This window comes from Podarcis melisellensis, assembly GCF_964234715.1.
Source record: "Podarcis melisellensis genome assembly, chromosome: W".
Classification (NCBI taxonomy): Eukaryota; Metazoa; Chordata; class Lepidosauria; order Squamata; family Lacertidae; genus Podarcis; species Podarcis melisellensis.
In genome coordinates, this window is record NC_138535.1 from 17,971,249 (window position 1) to 17,991,278 (window position 20,030).

The following is a 20,030-nucleotide window of genomic DNA, read 5'->3' on the forward strand; positions in this document are numbered from 1 at the left end:
TTTTGCCCCCGCGGAACCCCCCAGCTGCTGTTTAGCACACGGGAGGAAAGGGGGAGAGGCTTGGGGACGCTCCAGGCAACATTGCAGCCTCCTGCCAAAGCTACGATCCGACACCAGAAGCAGCAGACCTTCCGAATTAGAGGTAAAAGCCAATAAAACAATTTAAAGGCGCAATTAGACAATAAAACTTCAATTTGGCGAAATGGAAACAAAAAAGGAAGTCAGTTTCCGATCTTTGCGGACAGGCTCTGCAAGGGAACTTATTTGTGAATGGGACTCAGACTTTGTTTATTGCTGTGGAAGGATGATTTGACTGGAAGGATGGTTACATTCTAATGGCTTGCAACTTTAATTGTATCCAGTTACCCAGTGAGATATAAGTGAAAATCTACACAGCTGGAGGTTTAACCAACTTTATAAAAATTTGGAGGAGCTAAAGAAGAAAGGGGGAATTAAAGACAGGAAGCCTGCAGGGAACTCTTGCACATTTGGGGGGCCAACCTCCAAAATAAAAGTGGAAAAGAGCCTGGAACAGCTTCCCAAGTATTCTAAAGTACCCCAAGAAGAAATGGGAAAGCTCTCCAAATAAGATTTGTTAATCAAAGCCTCAGCTGCTTGCGAATTGGAACTTTAGTTGCCTGCGAATTTACGATTTGGAAAACAAGACTACGGTCATGGGATTAAAAATAAGAACCAACTAAAAGGACCTACAAGTTCTGGAAATATTGCAAATCACCACCATTTGAGAGGTTATAAGTAGATAAGTATAATTTAAAGAATAATCTCTTCTCTGCTGTTTTTTTTAAAAATTTGTTTTGTGCATTCCTTTTGCTCCAAGACAATATCGGAAATTGGAAATTGGACTGACCTAATATATTTTTTAATTGTACCTCTCTTGTTCTTGGAATATTAACTGGTCCCCCCTTATTTTTAAATATTGTATTGTATATTTATATACTCTATGTTACATGCTTTATTGAAAGTTTTCCCCTTTTTTGTTTATTTTTCTTTTTATATCTTCCTTTGCCTAGGGGATAAAAGTGAATGTGAAAGTGTGACGGGGAGAGAGATAGCTGACAAAAGGGAAAGGGAAACCGGGAGAAAGGTGGGGGGGGGATAGCTGTACGGCTGAACAGACTCAGAGCTGGCAGGTGTGACCTTGAACAACTCATATAATACTGGGAACCAACAGATAAGAAATGTCGGGGCCAGACAGAATAACAACATTGAAAACAGCAGCTTCAGTTGCTGCAGCAGCTGCAAGACGGGCCAGTGTACAGGGTGATAATGGGGGAAAAGGCGACAAAGAACAAACAGACCCTTTTGCACTGCACCTTTTAGAATTCAGGAAAGAGATGATGAAATCAATGCAAGAATTTACACAACTGGTCCGTAGTGACATAGAAAAATCTAATTTATCATTGAAGGAACAAGTACATAGAGATATTGAGAACTCAAACAAAGTTCTAAAAGAACAGTTTCGGATATTGGGAGACAAGGTTAGTAACTTGGAGACAAAAGTAGATAAATTAGAAAAATTAAGAGAGGAGGTCACAGAAGTAAGGGAGGAACAAAAAGGGATGTTAGGATTGGTACAAGGGGTTCAAGAGAAACAGAGTGATTTAGAAGATCAGGTTTTACTTCTGCAATTACGAGAACGGGACAGGACGATCAGAATCAGAGGGCTACCAGACTCTGACTCTGAGCCAGTCCTAGAGACATATGTGACACAGATAATTTCAGAGTGGCTTAACATGAATTCTGGAATGGAAACAAGAGTTATTTGGGACACAAGTAAGGCAGTGATGAGAGGATTTCTCATTCAACAAAATTCATTTTGATACAGAATGAAAAGAAAGATAAAATTTTGGACCAATTAAAAGACAAGGAGAAGAATTTGAGAAGTAATCCAAAGAATTTGCAGATACAGTGGTACCTCGCAAGACGAATGCCTCGCAAGACGAAAGGGTTTTTCGCTTTTTGCGTTGCTTCGCAAGACAATTTTCCCTATGGGCTTGCTTCGCAAGATGAAAACGTCTTGCGAGTTTGCTTCTTTTTTCTTAAAGCCGCTAATACCCAGCGAATCCGCGCTCCGCAAGACGAAAAAGGAAGACAAGTAATTTCGTGGTCCCCGAGAGGGGGCAATGACAATAAAGATATTATTATTTTTTTTAAAAAAATCGCTAGACGACAACTCGCGGAACGAATTGATTTCGTCTTGCGAGGCACCACTGTACAAAAGGAAATTAAAGCTTTACAGATTCAGTATTCACAGATTATAAATCAAGAAATAGAATGGAAATTAAGAATGATGAGACAGAGGAATTTTGAATCTGCAAATAAATGTGGGAAACTCCTAGCTTGGCAGTTAAAAAAGAGGCATAAACAAAGTACTATCACAAATATTGTATCAGAAGGAAAGTCTGTAGAGAACCCTGTGGAGTTAAGAAGATGTTTCCAGAAGTACTATAAACAACTGTACAAAAATGGTAAAGACAAGGATAAAATTGAGCAATTTATTAAAACTAACGGTTTGCAGGAAATTCCCGAAGGTAAAAGGATCCTACTAAATGGTTTAATTACGACAGGAGGTTGATAATGCAATAAATTCAATGCAACTTGGCAAAGCACTGAGACCAGATGGATTATCAGCAAAATACTAAAAGACACTGAAGGACTGGCTTATTTAGCCACTGCTAGAAGTTTGCAACAAGATCATAGGAGGGGGTAGAGCACCTGAAACCTGGAAGGAAGCTTACATTACTCTGATTCCAAAACAAGACCAAGATAGATCCAATGTAAAAAATTATAGACCAATCTCATTACTCAATGTGGATTACAACATCTTTGCTAATATTTTGGCCAATAGATTGAAGAAGGTGTTGTCTGATTATATTCATAAGGACCAGGCAGGATTTCTGCCTGGGAGACATATGAAATATAATATTAGGAATATAATCATCATTTTGGAAAGGTTTGAAGCAAAAAATAATAATTCTAAAGCAATGTTAATGTTTATTGATGTGGAGACGGCCTTTGATGATGTGTCTTGGGAGATTCATGATACAAAACTTAGAAAGTATTGGGGTTGGACAGGAGTTTTAAAATGGTATTAATGCGATCTATCATGAACAAAAAGAAGAAAATATAATTAATAATGTGGTGTCAGAGGAAATTAGAATTGAGAAGGGTACCAGGCAAGGGTGCCCACTTTCCCCTCTGCTTTTTATATCAGCTCTGGAGGTTTTGTTAAGTATGATAAGGAAGGATGAACAAGTTAAAGGTATAACAGTAGGATCCAAACAATATAAATTAAAAGCTTTTGCTGATGACTTGGTGTTAACACTCCAAGACCCAGACTCCAGTGCAGTAAAAGCACTGGAGTTGATACAGGAGTTCGGACAGGTAGCAGGATTTAAGTTAAACAAGGGCAAAACCAATGTATTGGAGAAAGATTTGGATAATGAGGAGAGGAAAATATTTCAAGAAAAAACAGGCCTAGTGTTAATGAAAAAAGTTAAGCACCTGGGTGTAAATTTGTCGGTGAAAAATTTGAATTTATATAAAGAAAACTATGAGAAACTATGGAATGAAATTAAGAGAGATCTTGAGAAATGGTCAAATCTAGGACTTCCGGGTCAGCGCCATCGATTAATGGCGGATTTCCTCTGAGTCTCGGAGGGATCAGCTCCGCGGGATCGGGTCTTACCGCTGCGGCAAAGCGGGGACCCTTTAAAATCACAGGCGGGGGAAGCCTGTGAATGTGGGGACTCGGCGGCCACCATTTGCGCCCCCCCCCAAGTTGCGAAGGAACCCTTCTAAGGGCTCCGGAGTGGGACGGGGGTGAGCGGCGCGGTGCTGAGAGTCGACTGCTTCTTCCGCGGAGTGAAGCCGCACAGCCATTATCGGAGAGCGCTGACTTTTTCCTGGGACAATTGGTCTTTGAAAGCAACTACCCGTGAGTAGGATTAAACTAAATTAAAAGGAGTAAAAACAAGCTAATTCAACACCGAAACGGGAAGGTATAAACAGGAAGTCTGCCTTCCCTTCTTGTAAATAGATCAAAGCAAAGAGACTGTAAAGCGGAAACTTGGAAAGACGTTTAGAAAAGACTTAATATCTTAGCATCAAGAAAGTGGTCTCCCCTCCAGATTGCAGGAGAGGAGGGGGGAAGGTTTGAGTGTATTTACCTGCAAGAAAAGGGGGAAAAGAAAGCTAAAACCCGCTGCCTAAAACCTGGGAACGGGCTGCCCCCAGACAAGAAAAGCCACTCAGTGGAAAGCCTGTCGGTAAGCTGAGGACTTTTGATTTAGCTCTGCAAAAGGGATACAGTGTTGCTGGACTTCTCCGGATTTTAAAGTAACTATTTAAGCGCATTGAAACTGTTGATTTTAAGTGAATTGGGGGACCCATAAGGACTACTTTTGTTTCTTAAAAGTTGCAAGTTTTGGCTGTTACTGTGTCCCCCTAGAGGAGGATTGACATTGTTACAATAACAACTGGGCTATAGGAAAATTCCTTTTCAAAACAACCGTGGGATTGACCTTGGATTCTCATGAGAGTGTTATGGCAGATGGGAGAGGAAAGTTAGAGCTGGCGCAGGAAAAAACTACCAGGTCTGGCAGACTCTATCGGACAGACACTGCGCAGTAGCGAAGGGCTTCAACATCTGGAGCATCTGGAACATCAGGGGCTGCTCCTCCACAGGTCAAATCCAAAGTTATGTCGTCCGAAGACGTTTTGGCACAGGCACTTGGAAAAATTAATGAATCCTTGGAGAATTTAGCCAAGCAGGTAGCTGAGACAAATAAACAAGTAGCTGAAGCATCAGTTAAAATTGATTTGAATACCACAAGCATTAACAACTTGGGACAGAAGGTGAATACCAATACACAGTCTATTGAAAAAATTATTACAGGAATCTGCTTCGACCCGAAAGATAGCTGAAGAAGCAAAGGATATTGCAACTGCTACTCAAGAGAAGATACCACCAGTATACAAGCAATTGGAGGACCACGGTTTGACATTGTCTATGATTGAATTAAAAGAGAAACAGAGAAATTTAAGAATCAGGGCGGTACCAGAACGTGAGAAAGATAATCTGGCTGACTTTCTTACACAGGAATTTACAGATTTTTGGCAACAGGACTTGGGGAAGGAAGAATTTAAGATAGTGAGTGCATTCAGACTTGGAAAAGGACAAAGGAGGAACAAGGTGAGAGACTGCATGATTACTTTCCGAACAAAAGAGGAGAGAGATAAAATTTTGAACTTGCATTATCAAAGGACTTTGGAAATTGATGACTCAAGTGTGGAGATTTTCAAGGACATTCCAAAACACCTTTTGGACTTAAGGCTTAACTACGGAGATCTAGTCGCCCTACTGAGAAGAAACAGAATTCTCTTTAGGTGGGAATTTCCCCAAGGCCTATCTTTTAAATATAAAGGAAGAAAGATAAAAATAAGATCAGTCAATGATAAAGACAGGTTTTTGAAAGACCACGAAGAAGATCTACAAAAAGAAGCGGAATCCGGAGAAGAGCCAAGAGCACTGGAAAAAGGAATACTAGACATAGCAAACCTATCTTTTGGATTGCACGGTCCAGAGAAAGAGACACCACCGACAGAACAAGAACAGACACTTGGCGCAGTTGGAGGTAAAGTGAAGTAACCCCATCATGGCTCTGCAACTTTATCTAAGTTGGAATTGTAACGGCCTTAACTCCCCTCTGAAGAGAAAAGGTGTTTTTCATATACTAAAACAGGAACAATTGGACTTGATTTGTCTGCAAGAAACACATGTAACGAGGTTACACAGGAAATTACTAATTAATAAGAGACTGGGACAGGAGTTTATTTCATCTGACAAAGTCAAAAAAAGAGGAGTCGTGATATATGCAAAGGAGAGATTATCACCGAAATTAATTTTTAAAGACGAACAAGGAAGATTCCTGGCAATTGAAATTCAAGTTCAAGGAGAGAAATTTTTGATTGTAGGAATTTATGCACCGAATGAGGGGAAATCTGAATTATTTTAATAAGTTGCATGAGACTTTATTGGACTATTTGGACTATTAATTTGATTCTGATGGGGGACATGAATGGAGTAGTATCTACAAACATGGACAAGGCACAAAGACAGGTAGTCACCAAGGATGGCAGACTACCAAAAACTTTTTTTGAGATGACAGACAATATGGACTTAGTGGATATTTGGAGAACAAAGAACCCCTTGGGGAGAGAGGGAACCTTCTTTTCTGAAGCCAAGATGACATGGACTAGAATTGACCAAATATGGGTAATTAGAGGAATGGCACCAAAGATAAAGAAAGTGGAAATCTGCCCAAAAACTTGCTCCGACCATAACGCTGTAAGGATGGAGATGAAGCAAATATCAACTGGCTCCTTCAGATGGAGGATGAATGACAACTTATTTAGAGATGAAGAAGTTTATAAAAAGGCCCAAAAAACTTTGAGAGATTATTTTGAAATAAATATTGTCAGAGCTGCCCAAGGTCCCAGCTCACAGAGGACCAACGCCAGTTCTTGTTATATACAAAAGTCTTTATTAAGGTTCAGTTTCGATTCCAAAGCCGCGGCGCGCAGCTCTACGTCTCAACGCTAGACCGCTGAAGCTCCGTCTGAATCTCCTCCCCCCAGACACCAGTTCAAGACCCTAGCCTTGCTCCACCTCTTCCTTTGCTCCTTTCTCCTCTGGGTCCTTCTGCCCGCCGGGGTGTTGCCCTTTCTGGACTCTTCTGATGCTGAAGAGTCTCCGGATTCTTCCCCCTGCCTCCGGCGTGCTTTAGGACCTGGCTCCCAATCCTCGCTCCCAGCTGTCCCGCGCGCCTGTGTATTTGAACTTGGCGCGCGCGCCCAGCTGGCAACTTTCCTCCTGACCGTTACGCTGCTTCTGTCACTGCTTCCCCCTTCTGGGGGGCTCGCTGGATCTGACTTCCCCTCTATTTCCTCACTCAGCGACAGGGGCGTGGTCAGCCCTGCCTCATCTTCTCTTTCCCCTGGAGTGGAAACCGGTCCTGACACCTGGGACTCTTCCCCCCCGCTAAGCTCTGATGGGGAAACTGGTCCCGATCTCCAGCTGCTGCTTTGGGAGTCACCGCTGGTTCCTTGCTTCTGGTGCTTCCCTCCCGGGAACCCCCTTGCTCTGGCTATGGGTGCCCCCTTCTGTGAATCTTCCGACTCACTGGACAGACTCATGGAATCTCTTGCCCCACTGTCTTCCTCACCTACACTGCCCTCGGATTGTTCCCCTTCGCTCTCCGCTTCCTCCTTCCCCTGTGCCTCCACTCCTGAACCCGTGACAAATATGAACACTAATGTAGAAAAAAGAGTAATCTGGGACGCAAGCAAAGCTGTTATGAGAGGGTTTCTGATACAACAGAATGCAATAAAGAAGAGAAGTCAAAATGAGAAGAAAGACAAAATTTTGGAGAAGATAAAAGAAGGGGAGAAGAAATTGAGAGCAAAACCAAAGTCACAGGAGATTTTGAGAGAAATAAAATTGTATCAAGTACAATATATGGAAATGATGAATCAGGAAATAGAATGGAAAATTAAACAAATGAGACAAAAAACATTTGAATCAGCTAATAAATGTGGGAAACTGCTGGCTTGGCAAATGAAAAAAAGACAAAAACTAAATACCATTACAAATTTAGAAGTGGAAGGAAAGAACATACATAATCCAACTGAGATTAGAAACTGTTTCCAGAGGTATTTTAAACAATTATACTCACAAGGGCCACAGAAAGAAATGGACATAGACCGATTTTTGAAAACAAATGGATTACAAAAAATCTCTCAAGAAAGTAAACTAATGTTGAACTATAAAATATCTGAACAGGAAGTAGAAGGTGCCATCCAAAACATGCAACTGGGCAAATCTCCAGGACCAGATGGGCTGACTTCTAGACACTATAGATCTTTGAAAGAGTGGTTATTACAACCTTTGAAGGAAGTCTGCAATGAAATTCTGGACGGAAAAAGGGCACCAGAGTCGTGGAAAGAGGTGTATATCATACTTATACCGAAAACAGAGACTGAAAAGACTCAGCTCAAGAACTATCACCCTATATCGTTACTAAATGTGGATTATAAAATTTTTGCTGACATTTTAGCCAAGAGATTGAAAAAAGTATTGATGGAAGAAATCCATAAAGACCAAGCGGGCTTTCTCCCAGGAAGACATTTGTCTGATAATTTGAGGAACATAATTGATATCTTGGAAAAATTAGAAATGAATATAAATACTAAAGCAGTCCTGATATTTGTGGACGCGGAGAAAGCTTTTGACAATATCTCTTGGAGTTTTATGAAAAAGAACCTACAGGGGATGGGGGTGTTGGAATTTCTGCCTAGGTCAGAGGAATGTGCCTCAGCGTAGGCACCGGCAGATATTCCTTGGCGACCTCCCCGCTGCTACTCCCGGCAGATAAGCAGCTAGGTCTCGGCGATTCTTCCCAGAAGTGTGAGAACACACCGTTCATTCTCTCTCCCCTTTGGTGTCCCCCAGGGAGGGGAAAGAAGCAGACAGAAAACTATTTACATCTTTTATTCCTGTCTCTTATACCAGTACAGAGAAACATGTCTGCACTCAACAGCAGTAAGAATAAACTCCACCCATGTACTTCCAGTACGGGTCATATGACACACACACTGAGCTAACATCCGGTGCTCAGTACAGAATGGACTGCCCCTTTGTTCCCATGGCAACAGTCACAAACATCCTGTTTGGCTTTCCAGCCACAAGCAGCTGACTGAGCCTTTGCTTGAGCCTTTGCTTGCTGCAGCATTGGTGCTTTATGATAACATACTCCCCCTAAAGTATCAATGCGTGCTGCGAGCAAAGCGTCATCCAGAGAAGAAAACAAACAGTTGTTATACTTATAACACTCCCCTGTTGTTTCAGTTCCACTCTTGGAACTACCCGCCACTGGTTTTACCAATGTACCTCTCTGGTTGTGTGACTTCCAAGGAATGAGTGCATCTGCATTACCTTGGTTAGGAACTCTCTGTTGTGCCGTTGTCTCTGACTCAGACACAGCTTCAATTTGTCCTTTGTCGTTAACAACAGCAACACATGCAATAGCTAGGTTTGCAAACTCTTGTGAATACCTCTTGGGTGGTACACCCTTCGTTGCTCTCTCAGACCTACGTAAGAGTTGCTGCTCTTCTCTGCTTTCTGGTTCAGCCTCTGAACTCTCTGGAGAACCAGTACTAAGCTTAATCAGTGGTTCATCCTCCTCTTCTGAGGGTCTAGTCATTATGTGAGATTTCCTCTCAATGACTGTGACAACTGAGCTGTCTGAGCTATCACTGTCAACATCAGTACTACTGAACTCAATAAGATCAAATTCATCATCATCATCATCATCATCATCATCATCATCATCATCAGAATCATCTCCAGTGGGAAATGTGTGAACAATCACTCTCTCCTGTTCAGGAGCACTCTCTAGAAATTTTGTGAGAATCACCTGACCAGATTCAGACAAAATTACTCTGTAGAGATCCTTTTCATAACCCACAAAAATGCCTCTGGCATTCTTCACCCCACCTGGAGCTTCTGTCCTCACATGAGACCCAAAAACCTTGAAATGGGCAACTGAAGGTTTTCTATGGAACAGTTTCTCAAAAGGAGAACTTCCCAACTCTTTTGAAACCTTTCTCAACCACGTATAAGTGAATGACATCAGCGATTCCGCCCAGAATTCATTTGGCAGATGCGAACTAAGCAATTGCGCATGCATTCCCTTTTGCAATTCTTTGTTCACCCTAACACAAACACATCTTTTCCAAGCTTCTTCGGAGCTAGCAATTTTGTGTCTTATCCCTTTCTTCTTCAGGAACCTCTGGAAATCCTGTGAAAGAAAAAGCGGCATCTCATCTGTACAAAGACAAGCAATATTAGCATCATGCATATTTTTAACCTTGTCACAAAACTCTTTAAACCTTTCTAAGGCTTCTTTTGGTTTCTGCAAAACATAAATCCAGACATAATTTGTGAAAGAATCCACACACACAAGGTAATATTTTGCATTGCCTCTAGATGGTGCTAGAGGACCAATCACATCAGCATACACCCGCTGAAATGCCCTGTCGACCCTCGAGGTCACCTTCTTGGTGTTCTCCTTGGTCAGACCTGCAAAAGAGATCATGTTAGAATCACAAGTATTACATTCCATGTAATCACTTTGATCAAAAGTCAACAAATACAGTCCATCTTTCTCTTTGGCAGAAAGATACAACTCTCCATCTTTGTAGATTTCGCAGTTCTCATCACCATAGGACAGTTTTAGTCCCTTCTTAGCAATCTGCGAAGCGCTCAGCAGATTGAACTTTAATTCTGGAACCAAATAAACATTGTTTATAGTCAAGTTCAGACTTTCAAGATACACAGTTCCAATCCCGGTGGCTTCCAGCGTCTGACCGTTGGCTTGTTGCACAGCGAAGCTTTGCTTCTTAAACGTCGAAAATAGCTGTCTGTTCGGGGACATGTGAACCGCCGCGCCCGTGTCTATGACAAAGAAATTCCCCGCTTCTAGTGTGGCTTTTAGCGACATCAAAGCCTTTGCAGTCTTTGCCTTTGGGATGGTATGACTTTTGTCTGACGCCTCAGACTTTGTGGAGCTCGCCTTGGCTCCTCTGTGCTGACGTGGCTTCTTGCAGTACCGCTGAAGATGCCCAGTCTGGCCACAATTGTAACACCGGACAACGTTCAAAGCTACGGCATTTTCTCCAGTAGCAACAGCAGTGGGGGTGTTAGAACTCCATTCTTCCCTCCCCCTGTCTTTTACCTCCAGTGCGGCTAGTCTGTCATGTTCATTAAGCACAACTGCAAAGACCCTCTCCGAGGTCAAATCATTCGCTGGAAGGGACCCCAGCTGACTGGCAACGGTTTTGTAAGTCCGATTCAGGCTGTTTATCACCATGAAGCAAAACACTTCCTCCTGCAGACGGAAATTACGTTCCACCATCTGTTGACGCAGATATTTCATTTCCATCAGGTGCGCTTGAACATCTCCATCAGGCGCAAACCTCAAATTGGTCAGCTTCTCAAAATACAGTAACGCTGAAGAACCTGCATCTCTCTGATGTGTCCTTCTCAGCGTGTCCCAAACATCTTTCGCGTGCTGTAAATCCTGAATATGGATAAGCTGCGAGTCTGACACACACAGAATTATAGCCGTTCTGGCCTTCACATCCTGTGACTCCCAAGCACGTGTTGGTGCTGCAGGAATGGGGTTCTCAATCACCTCAAACAGTCTCTGATTCTGCAGCAGGGCCTTCATCTTAATAGACCAAGATGCATAATTATCATTGGTCAAGAGGGGTGGAGAAGGCAAACCTCCCTTCTTTGCATCCATTTTGAGTCCTTGCATTAACTCTCAAACACAAGCCTCTAAAATCCAAAAGCTGGTTTGTTTACACTCTTGTGCACCTGGCAGCTCTGACACTGGCTGCGTTGGAATGTTCCTTTCCAACAGTTCGCGAGAGCCTAGTCACAACAAACTTTGTTTTTGCCTCTCTGAGGCATAGCCTGACTGTCCAGCCCTCTCGAGTAACTTTCCACTTGTCCTCTCTGAGGCACAGCCTTCACTGAAGGGCGTTGCTTAGCAACAGTGCATTCCTTCCCTTGGACAGGAAACCACAAGAATGTCTGGAATGCAGGCCTCTTCTCAATTGGAGCTGTTTTCCCAAACGCTGCTCCCCGTGAAGCAGAGAATAACTCAATCTGCGTTCACTCTTTTAAGCCCGAAAATCTCATACCTTGGCTGTCAGCTTCGTCTGGTCAGCTTCTGGCTGCAGCGGATCAGCTTTCTCACTTCAGGCTTCCATGGAGCGATGAAAACAGTAGCTCTGCTACCCTTTATTGCAGACTCCCATGGATCGAAGAAACCAGCAACCGGCATCTGCTACCACTGTTGGAATTTCTGCCTAGGTCAGAGGAATGTGCCTCAGCGTAGGCACCGGCAGATATTCCTTGGCGACCTCCCCGCTGCTACTCCCGGCAGATAAGCAGCTAGGTCTCGGCGATTCTTCCCAGAAGTGTGAGAAGAACACACCGTTCATTCTCTCTCCCCTTTGGTGTCCCCCAGGGAGGGGAAAGAAGCAGACAGAAAACTATTTACATCTTTTATTCCTGTCTCTTATACCAGTACAGAGAAACATGTCTGCACTCAACAGCAGTAAGAATAAACTCCACCCATGTACTTCCAGTACGGGTCATATGACACACACACTGAGCTAACATCCGGTGCTCAGTACAGAATGGACTGCCCCTTTGTTCCCATGGCAACAGTCACAAACATCCTGTTTGGCTTTCCAGCCACAAGCAGCTGACTGAGCCTTTGCTTGAGCCTTTGCTTGCTGCAGCATTGGTGCTTTATGATAACAGGGGGTAGGCCAAGGTTTTGAAAATGGTATAGGTGCAATATACTCTGAACAAAAGGCTAAATTAATTGTAAATAATGTGGTAACGGAGGAATTTAAGATAGAAAAAGGGACACGACAGGGGTGCCCAATTTCCCCATTGCTTTTTATATCGGTCCTGGAGGTTCTGCTGAATATGATTAGAAGGGACCGGCTGGTTAAAGGTATACAGGTCGGAGCCAAATAGTACAAACTGAGAGCATTTGCAGTTGACTTAGTATTGACGTTACAGGAGCCAGAATCTAGTACCAAAAGAGTTTTAGAATTAATTCAAGAATTTGGTCAAGTGGCAGGATTTAAACTGAATAAGTTAAAAACTAAGGTTTTAGAGAAAAATTTAACATCGATTGAAAGAGAGAGGTTTCAGAATGAGACAGGTCTGACTGTGGTTAAGAAAGTGAAATACTTGGGGATTAATATGACAGCTAAAAATGGGAACTTATTTAAAGATAATTATGAAAAATGCTGGATGGAAGTGAAAAAAGACTTAGAAAATTGGAAGCTTTCCTTGTTGGGTCGAATTGCAGCTATAAACATGAATGTACTGCCCAGAATGTTGTTTTTGTTTCAAACATTGCAAATTGTGGACAAGATGGACTGTTTCAAGAAGTGGTAGAAAGCTATTTCTAGATTTGTCTGGCAGGGCAAGAAGCCCAGAATAAAATTCAAGATATTAACTGATGCAAAGGAAAGGGGTGGATTTGCCCTGCCAGACTTTAAACTTTACTATGAATCAGCAGCATTCTGCTGGTTGCTTCTTGAGAACACAGACATTTTGGATTTAGAAGGTTTTAACAATGTCTTTGGGTGGCATGCATATTTGTGGTACGACAAGGTTAAAGCATATAAAGCATTTAAAAACCATATCGTCAGGAAAGCATTGTTTAATGTTTGGATAAGATATAAGGATCTATTGGAAAATAAAACCCCAAGGTGGTTGTCACCAATGGAAGCAAAAGCTCAGAAAAAGCTCAATATGGAGGCAAAATGGCTGAAATATTGGGAAATTTTGGAACAAGAAGGAGATAGACTGAAACTGCAGAGTTTTGAGAAATTAAAAAACAAAGTGTGAGATTGGCTTCATTCTTATCAGATAATGGAGGCATATAATTTGGACAAGAAAATTGGCTTCCAGGTGGAAAAATCAAAATTAGAAACAGAACTGTTAGAACCCAAAACTAAGATTTTGTCAAAGATGTATAACTTGCTGTTGAAATGGAATACTCAGGATGAAACGGTGAAATCTGCTATGATTAAATGGGCACAAGATGTTGGACATAACATTATGTTGGCTGACTGGGAACAGTTATGGACCACAGGTATGAAGTTCACGGCATGTAATGCCTTAAGAGAGAATATTATGAAAATGATATACAGGTGGTACATGACCCCAGTCAAGCTCGCAAAAATTTACCATTTGACTGATAAGAAATGTTGGAAATGCAAAGAAAATGAAGGCACATTCTTTCACCTTTGGTGGACGTGCCCAAGGATTAAGGCTTTCTGGGAAATGATATATAATGAAATGAAAAAGGTATTTAAATATACCTTCCTGAAGAAACCAGAGGCCTTTCTCCTGGGCATGGTCGGGCAATTGGTGCCAAAGAAGGATAGAACTTTCTTTATGTATGCTACAACAGCAGCAAGAATGCTTATTGCAAAGTACTGGAAGACACAAGACCTACCCACTCTGGAAGAATGGCAGATGAAGGTGATGGACTATATGGGATTGGCAGAAATGACTGGCAGAATCCGAGACCAGGGAGAAGAGTCGGCGGAAGAAGATTGGAAGAAATTTAAAGACTACCTACAGAAATATTGTAAAATTAATGAATGTTAGAATGATGTTGGATAGAAATTAAGTGGTTTCCAGCTGTAATGCTTTAAGGGAATATGAAAAAAAAGGCTTAGAAACAGGTGAAAATTTAATGGTAAGGATTTGCTGAACTAACAATTTGAATTGGAATACAAAAAAGGGAGGTATGAGGAGGTCTGGGAAACAAGTCAAAGGAAAATAAGCAATGGAAAATCTGTGTGTTTTTAATTATTTTTATTTTTTTATTTTTACTTTTATTGTATACTATTAAAATTTATAATAAATTAAAAAAAGAGAAATGGTCAAATCTAAAATTGTCACTAATGGGCCGGATATCTGTGGTTAAGATGAATGTATTGCCAAAGATTTTGTTTCTGTTCCAAGCCCTCCCAATTATTATTGATAATGTGAAATGTTTTAAAGAATGGCAGAAAGCTTTATCTAAATTTATCTGGCAGGGGAAACCCCCAGAATTAAATATAAATTATTAACAGATTCAGGAGAAAGAGGGGGATTTTCCCTGCCAGATTTGAAGATATATTTTGAAGCCGCAGCCCTTTGTTGGTTTAAGGAACGGATTCAATTAGATAATGCTGGTATTCTTGATTTGGATGGATTTGACAATGTATTTGGTTGGCATGCTTATTTATGGTATGACAAGATAAAGGCACATAATGGTTTTTAAAATCATGTAATCAGAAAATCTTTATATAATGTTTGGGTAAAATACAAAGATCTCTTAGAAAGGAAAACACCCAGGTGGCTCTCGCCAATGGAGGCAAAGGCCCCAAAAAAGTTAAATATGGAGAGTAAATGGTTGAGATATTCTGATTTATTGCTGGAAGATAAAGAAGGATTTAAATTAAGACCATTTGATCAAATCAAAGAAAAATTAAACTGGCTACATTACCACCAGATTAATGAATTGTATAAGTTAGATAAGAAAAATGGTTTTGCATCGGAAAAAACCAGATTGGAAACAGAGTTGTTAGATACTAGTGTTAAAAACCTATCTAAAATGTACAATCTACTGTTGGAGTGGCATACAAAGGATAAACAAATTAAATCTGTGATGATAGATTGGGCAAGAGATGTTGGACACAATATAATGTTTGAAGATTGGGAAAGGTTGTGGAAGAAAGGGGTCAAGTTTACTGCATGTACGGTGTTAAAGGAAAACGTTATGAAAATGATGTATAGATGGTACTTAACCCCTGTAAAACTAGCAAAGATTTACCACAAGAGTGATCTATGTTGGAAATGTAAAGAAAAAGAAGGTACCTTTTACCATATGTGGTGGACGTGTCCCAAGGTGAAAGACTTCTGGGAAAAGATTTATAATGAATTGGAAAAAATGTTGAAATATACATTTATTAAGAAACCAGAAGCCTTTCTACTTAGAATAATAGGTTGGGAGAGGGTGAAGTTCCAAGATGGCGAACGGCACTTAGTCAGCGTGAGTGTGAGCTCCCTGATTTATCTTTTAAGACTGTTTTAATGAGTTTTAATGAGTATAGAAACCTATTAACTTTTAACTTTAGTTTTTAGTTTTTAGTTTTAGTTTTAAATTAGTAAGTAGGAGGACGCCTCTTTCTATCGGGGAGACAACCATTGACCTTGAAACTGCGGCGGCTGCATGAAGAGAGAAATGACTAAGCAATTATACAGCCCTGCTTGTGGGAGAGGAACTGGGAAACGTACCAGAGATTCTAGAGATTTAGACGACACAGAGGAACTGAGATGCCTGCCTCTTGCTAAACAAACGAAAATTAGTGAATCTGAAGGTACAAAGGATATTTTTAATGTTCCAGTTTCGAACTCTTTCACACTGCTAGCAGAGATGAATGGCGAGGAGACCATTGTGAGAGAGCCTTTTGATAACCTGCCTACTAAACCTTCAAGCAAGGATAATGCTGGTATCCACCCGAATGACTGCGCTAGAGCCCGTGAAAGCTGCATTGATGAGATACTATTTGAACACTCGTCTACTTTAGAGCTAGTTGCAAAAACGGTGGACTATATCTTCAAATACATAAAAGACATCCGAGGATCCTTGGAGAAGATTATCTCGCTTGTATCCCGAACAGGTAAAGACAGTTCCCCTGATGTATCACCTGAGATGAAATCTATACAATTGTCCAGAGCACCCGTTTTACCTCACACCTCCTGTACAATTTCTCAAGTTGTTGGCAATCAGAAAAGTGAGCAAAGTGAGCAAAATATGAAGGAACAACACTATGCACCTCCTTACAAACTGCTGCTCCAAGCTACTAAAATTTGCTTAACGGTTTGCCCCTTTAGAGGCAAGGTTATAAACTGGCATTATAAGAGTGATATAAGGAGACACCTAGCGGAGCTCCTGGGGGTAATCCCTAGCTCTATTGACCTGAAGCATTCTGTCCATATTAGCAGCAGACCTCAGAGGCAGAGAGTGCTGCTCTCCTTTAAAACTAAAAAGCTCCCTGTACTTATTATGTCCTCAAGAAGTCTTCTAATTAACTATGGAATCTTTGCTACAAGAGTCTTTTCCAATACCAAGATCTGCCCCCTCTTACCAAACTGCCTGCTCAAAAAGGAAGCAGACAAGTCTGAGGGTTCGCCAATTGCCACGACTCCAACTCCCCTGGCCGCAGATCTAATTAGCTGGACTGACCCCCTCCTGCCTCCACTGACAAAGGCTACACATCTGGAGAATTCTACGGAGCGTGAGTTACTTCTATCCTTCTCCCAACTGCCAAAACTGGAGCGAACGGAGATAATGGACAGATTGGATGAATTGCTACTCTGTCTCCGTAATTCAGAAGATCATGTTCAGGCAAATAAGATGAATTCCTCACCAATTGAAGAGCAGTCTACACAAGCCCAAGTGGAACCCGTTTTAACGACCTTTGATCGGCAACCTGGCTGTACACGGCCTCGGGATGTCAAGCCTGGGCAGGATATAGTGAAAGATTCGACAACCCTCTGGTCAAATTCGGAAGCTGTGGCAAGACTGAATGCTCTTTTGGAGGCAAACCGAAAAGGATGTCTTCCACCTGCCTTACACTGCATGTTCCCTACAGCAACCGCTGACCCAAAAGGCCCACCCCTCTCAATTTTAGAGCATACCTTAAATGCAGAGTCTATGGACCTGTCGCTAAGTGATACCCCCGTGCACCAGAACCCATCCCCGCAGCCACCAAAAATTAAGCCTCAATCCATGGCTGCTGCTGCTGCGGTAAGTGGTGTTTGGAAATTGCCGGGTAAGCAAGCTACAATTACTTCCTTCTTCCAGCCTACTGCCCCCCCTCGCCGCACGCATTTCCAGGTGGATTCTGCCGCGTCGGCTCCGCAAGGCCCGGCATGACTCGAAGGGGTGACCAGGAGATCACTTACTTTCTTATCCTGGAATGTAGCTGGCATTAAACCTAAGCTGATGGACCCATCCTTTGTCGCCTACATAAAAGGCAGTCGTATTCTTTTACTGCAAGAGACCTGGGCTTGTGAGGGCTTCTCCCTATCAGGGTATAAGGGCTTTTACCTGAATGCACACCAGAATTCACTATCACCTGGTAGACCACAAGGTGGACTGGCTACCTTTGTTTCTTTGGCCTTAAATCTGCAGGTGGAACAAATCGACATCCAGTCGTCATCCATGCTGGGTGTAAAGCTACAAACAGCGGAGGAAGTGTTCGTGGTGATTAATGTTTATTTGCACCCAACCTACAAGAAAAACCTGGTGGACCAAAGATGGAGGGGAATTCAACTGACTCTTGAAACTCTCCTAGAGAAATATCCTGAAGCCTCCTTCCTAGTTGCAGGAGATTTCAATGGCCGATTGTCTCACTCTGATAAATCATTATTTGCTAAATATAACAAATATCCCCCACTACCCATTTTAACCTCAGACCTTTTACCCAGGAATTTTAAAGACAGTGTTGCTACATACGCAGGTTTTAAATGTAGACAAACTTTGATGTCTCTTAATTTTCACCTTTTAAACGGAGCTCTCAGTTCTGACTACCCTGCCGAATTTACTTTCTGGTCAGGCTCCCGAGCCTCTACCATAGATTTTATTTGGACATCAGTAGACCTAATTCCCAAAATTTCTAACTTTAGGGTGGTAACGAGGCTGGAAAGTGACCATTTTCCATTAGAACTCTCTCTGACCCTGGATGGAGAATTGGCTACCTATTCCTGTGTGCCTATTACAAATAACCAGCTTCAGATGAGGCCCACTGCCTTAAAATGGACCGACAATTTGGCTCAACGGATAAATGAACTCCTTCGGTCTGACCAACTGCAAGAGACAAGGGACTCCCTTGTCCAGGCAGTTGAGCCACTGCCAATGTATGACAAATTAGTAGATCTGCTAAAACCTTCGTTGACTAAGGCCTCGGTAATGAATAGTAACCATTTCTCTCATAAAAAGTGGTTTGACGAGGAATGTAGACTCTTCAAGAACAACCTATATAATGAATTCTTGGCATATAGGGCATCAAATGACCCCGCACCTAGCAGTCACCTTATGAACCTCAAGAGAAGGTATAAAGCACTATTAAAGGAAAAGAAGCTTGCGGCAGAAAGAAATGATTGGAACAACCTTCTAAAAGCTGCAGAAAATAGAAATCCCTTCTCCTTTTGGCACCAAATTTCTCAATACCTGGGTAGACCGTGGTCAAGGATAGAACCCCAAATTTCAGCTGACACCTGGGAAAGCTTCTTCTCCGATTTATATGCAGCTCACGCTGCCAGCGGAGAAAGGATAGAATTGGCCCCCTTGCCTGAGTGGGATCCTGTTACCTGCTCTGAAGTGGAAACACTTATAGGCCAATTTGAGGCGGGCAAGGCACCCGGAGACGATCTTATCTCCATAGATGTTATTAAAGCCAATAAGGATTGGTGGTGTCCACCCTTAGCAGCTCTTTTTACTTATATAAACAAAACAGCACAATTTCCTCCAAGCTGGAACTCTGCACTGATTGTGTTAATCCACAAGAAAGGGCCACGCACAGACCCGGCCAATTTTAGACCAATTAGCCTGCTAAATGTTATTGGGAAAATCTATTCAAGATTTTTACTTAACAAATTAACGACCTGGATGGAAAGCAACAACATCATCGCAGAGGAACAGGCGGGTTTCCGCCCTGGAAGATCAACAACAGACCAAATCTTGATCCTAAATCACTTGGCCACCAAGTATGCTGACAATGGCCTAAAAGCCCTCCACGTCGCCTTTATAGACTTTAAGCAGGCCTTTGATCTAATTCCCAGGAACCAGCTATGGGCAAAATTGGCAGCGACATCTATCGACCGCCGCCTTCTCCTGCTGATTATTAATTTGCATACAAATACCTTCCTGAGGATTAGGCTAGATAGCAAGGGGCTAGTCTCCAATCCGGTTGCCACCACTAGGGGGGTAAGACAGGGCTGTTTGCTTGCCCCTGCCCTGTTTAATTTCTATATTAATTCGCTAGTGGTGCATATGGCAAATACTGATTTCCATCCACCAAAATTGGCAGGACGAGCCTTGAATGTCCTGCTGTATGCGGACGATGCTGCCCTATTAGCTACGTCCCCCATCGGATTAAGGAGGATGCTTCGAGCTCTTCATGAATATGCTACCCAACATGAGCTCCAACTAAATTATGCCAAGACCAAAATAATGGTCTTTGCCGCTCGACCGAAACCTAATTTATGGTCAATTAATGGTATTCCTTTAGAGCAGGTCAGCTGCTTCAAATACCTGGGTCAGGTTGTTAGATCAAATAGGTCCTTCTTG

The 20,030-nt window shown here is 42.1% G+C and overlaps 1 protein-coding gene across 1 annotated transcript in view; it reads left to right on the forward strand.

Annotated features, from left to right (window-relative positions):
• The window catches only part of LOC309361162 (ubiquitin-conjugating enzyme E2 A), a 353,780-nt gene continuing 333,750 nt past the window's right edge, over positions 1 to 20,030 (forward strand). Inside the window, exon 1 of the mRNA XM_081896131.1 lies at positions 1 to 142. The gene's annotated coding sequence lies outside the window, so the exon portion shown is untranslated. The remainder of the gene's footprint in view (positions 143 to 20,030) is intronic.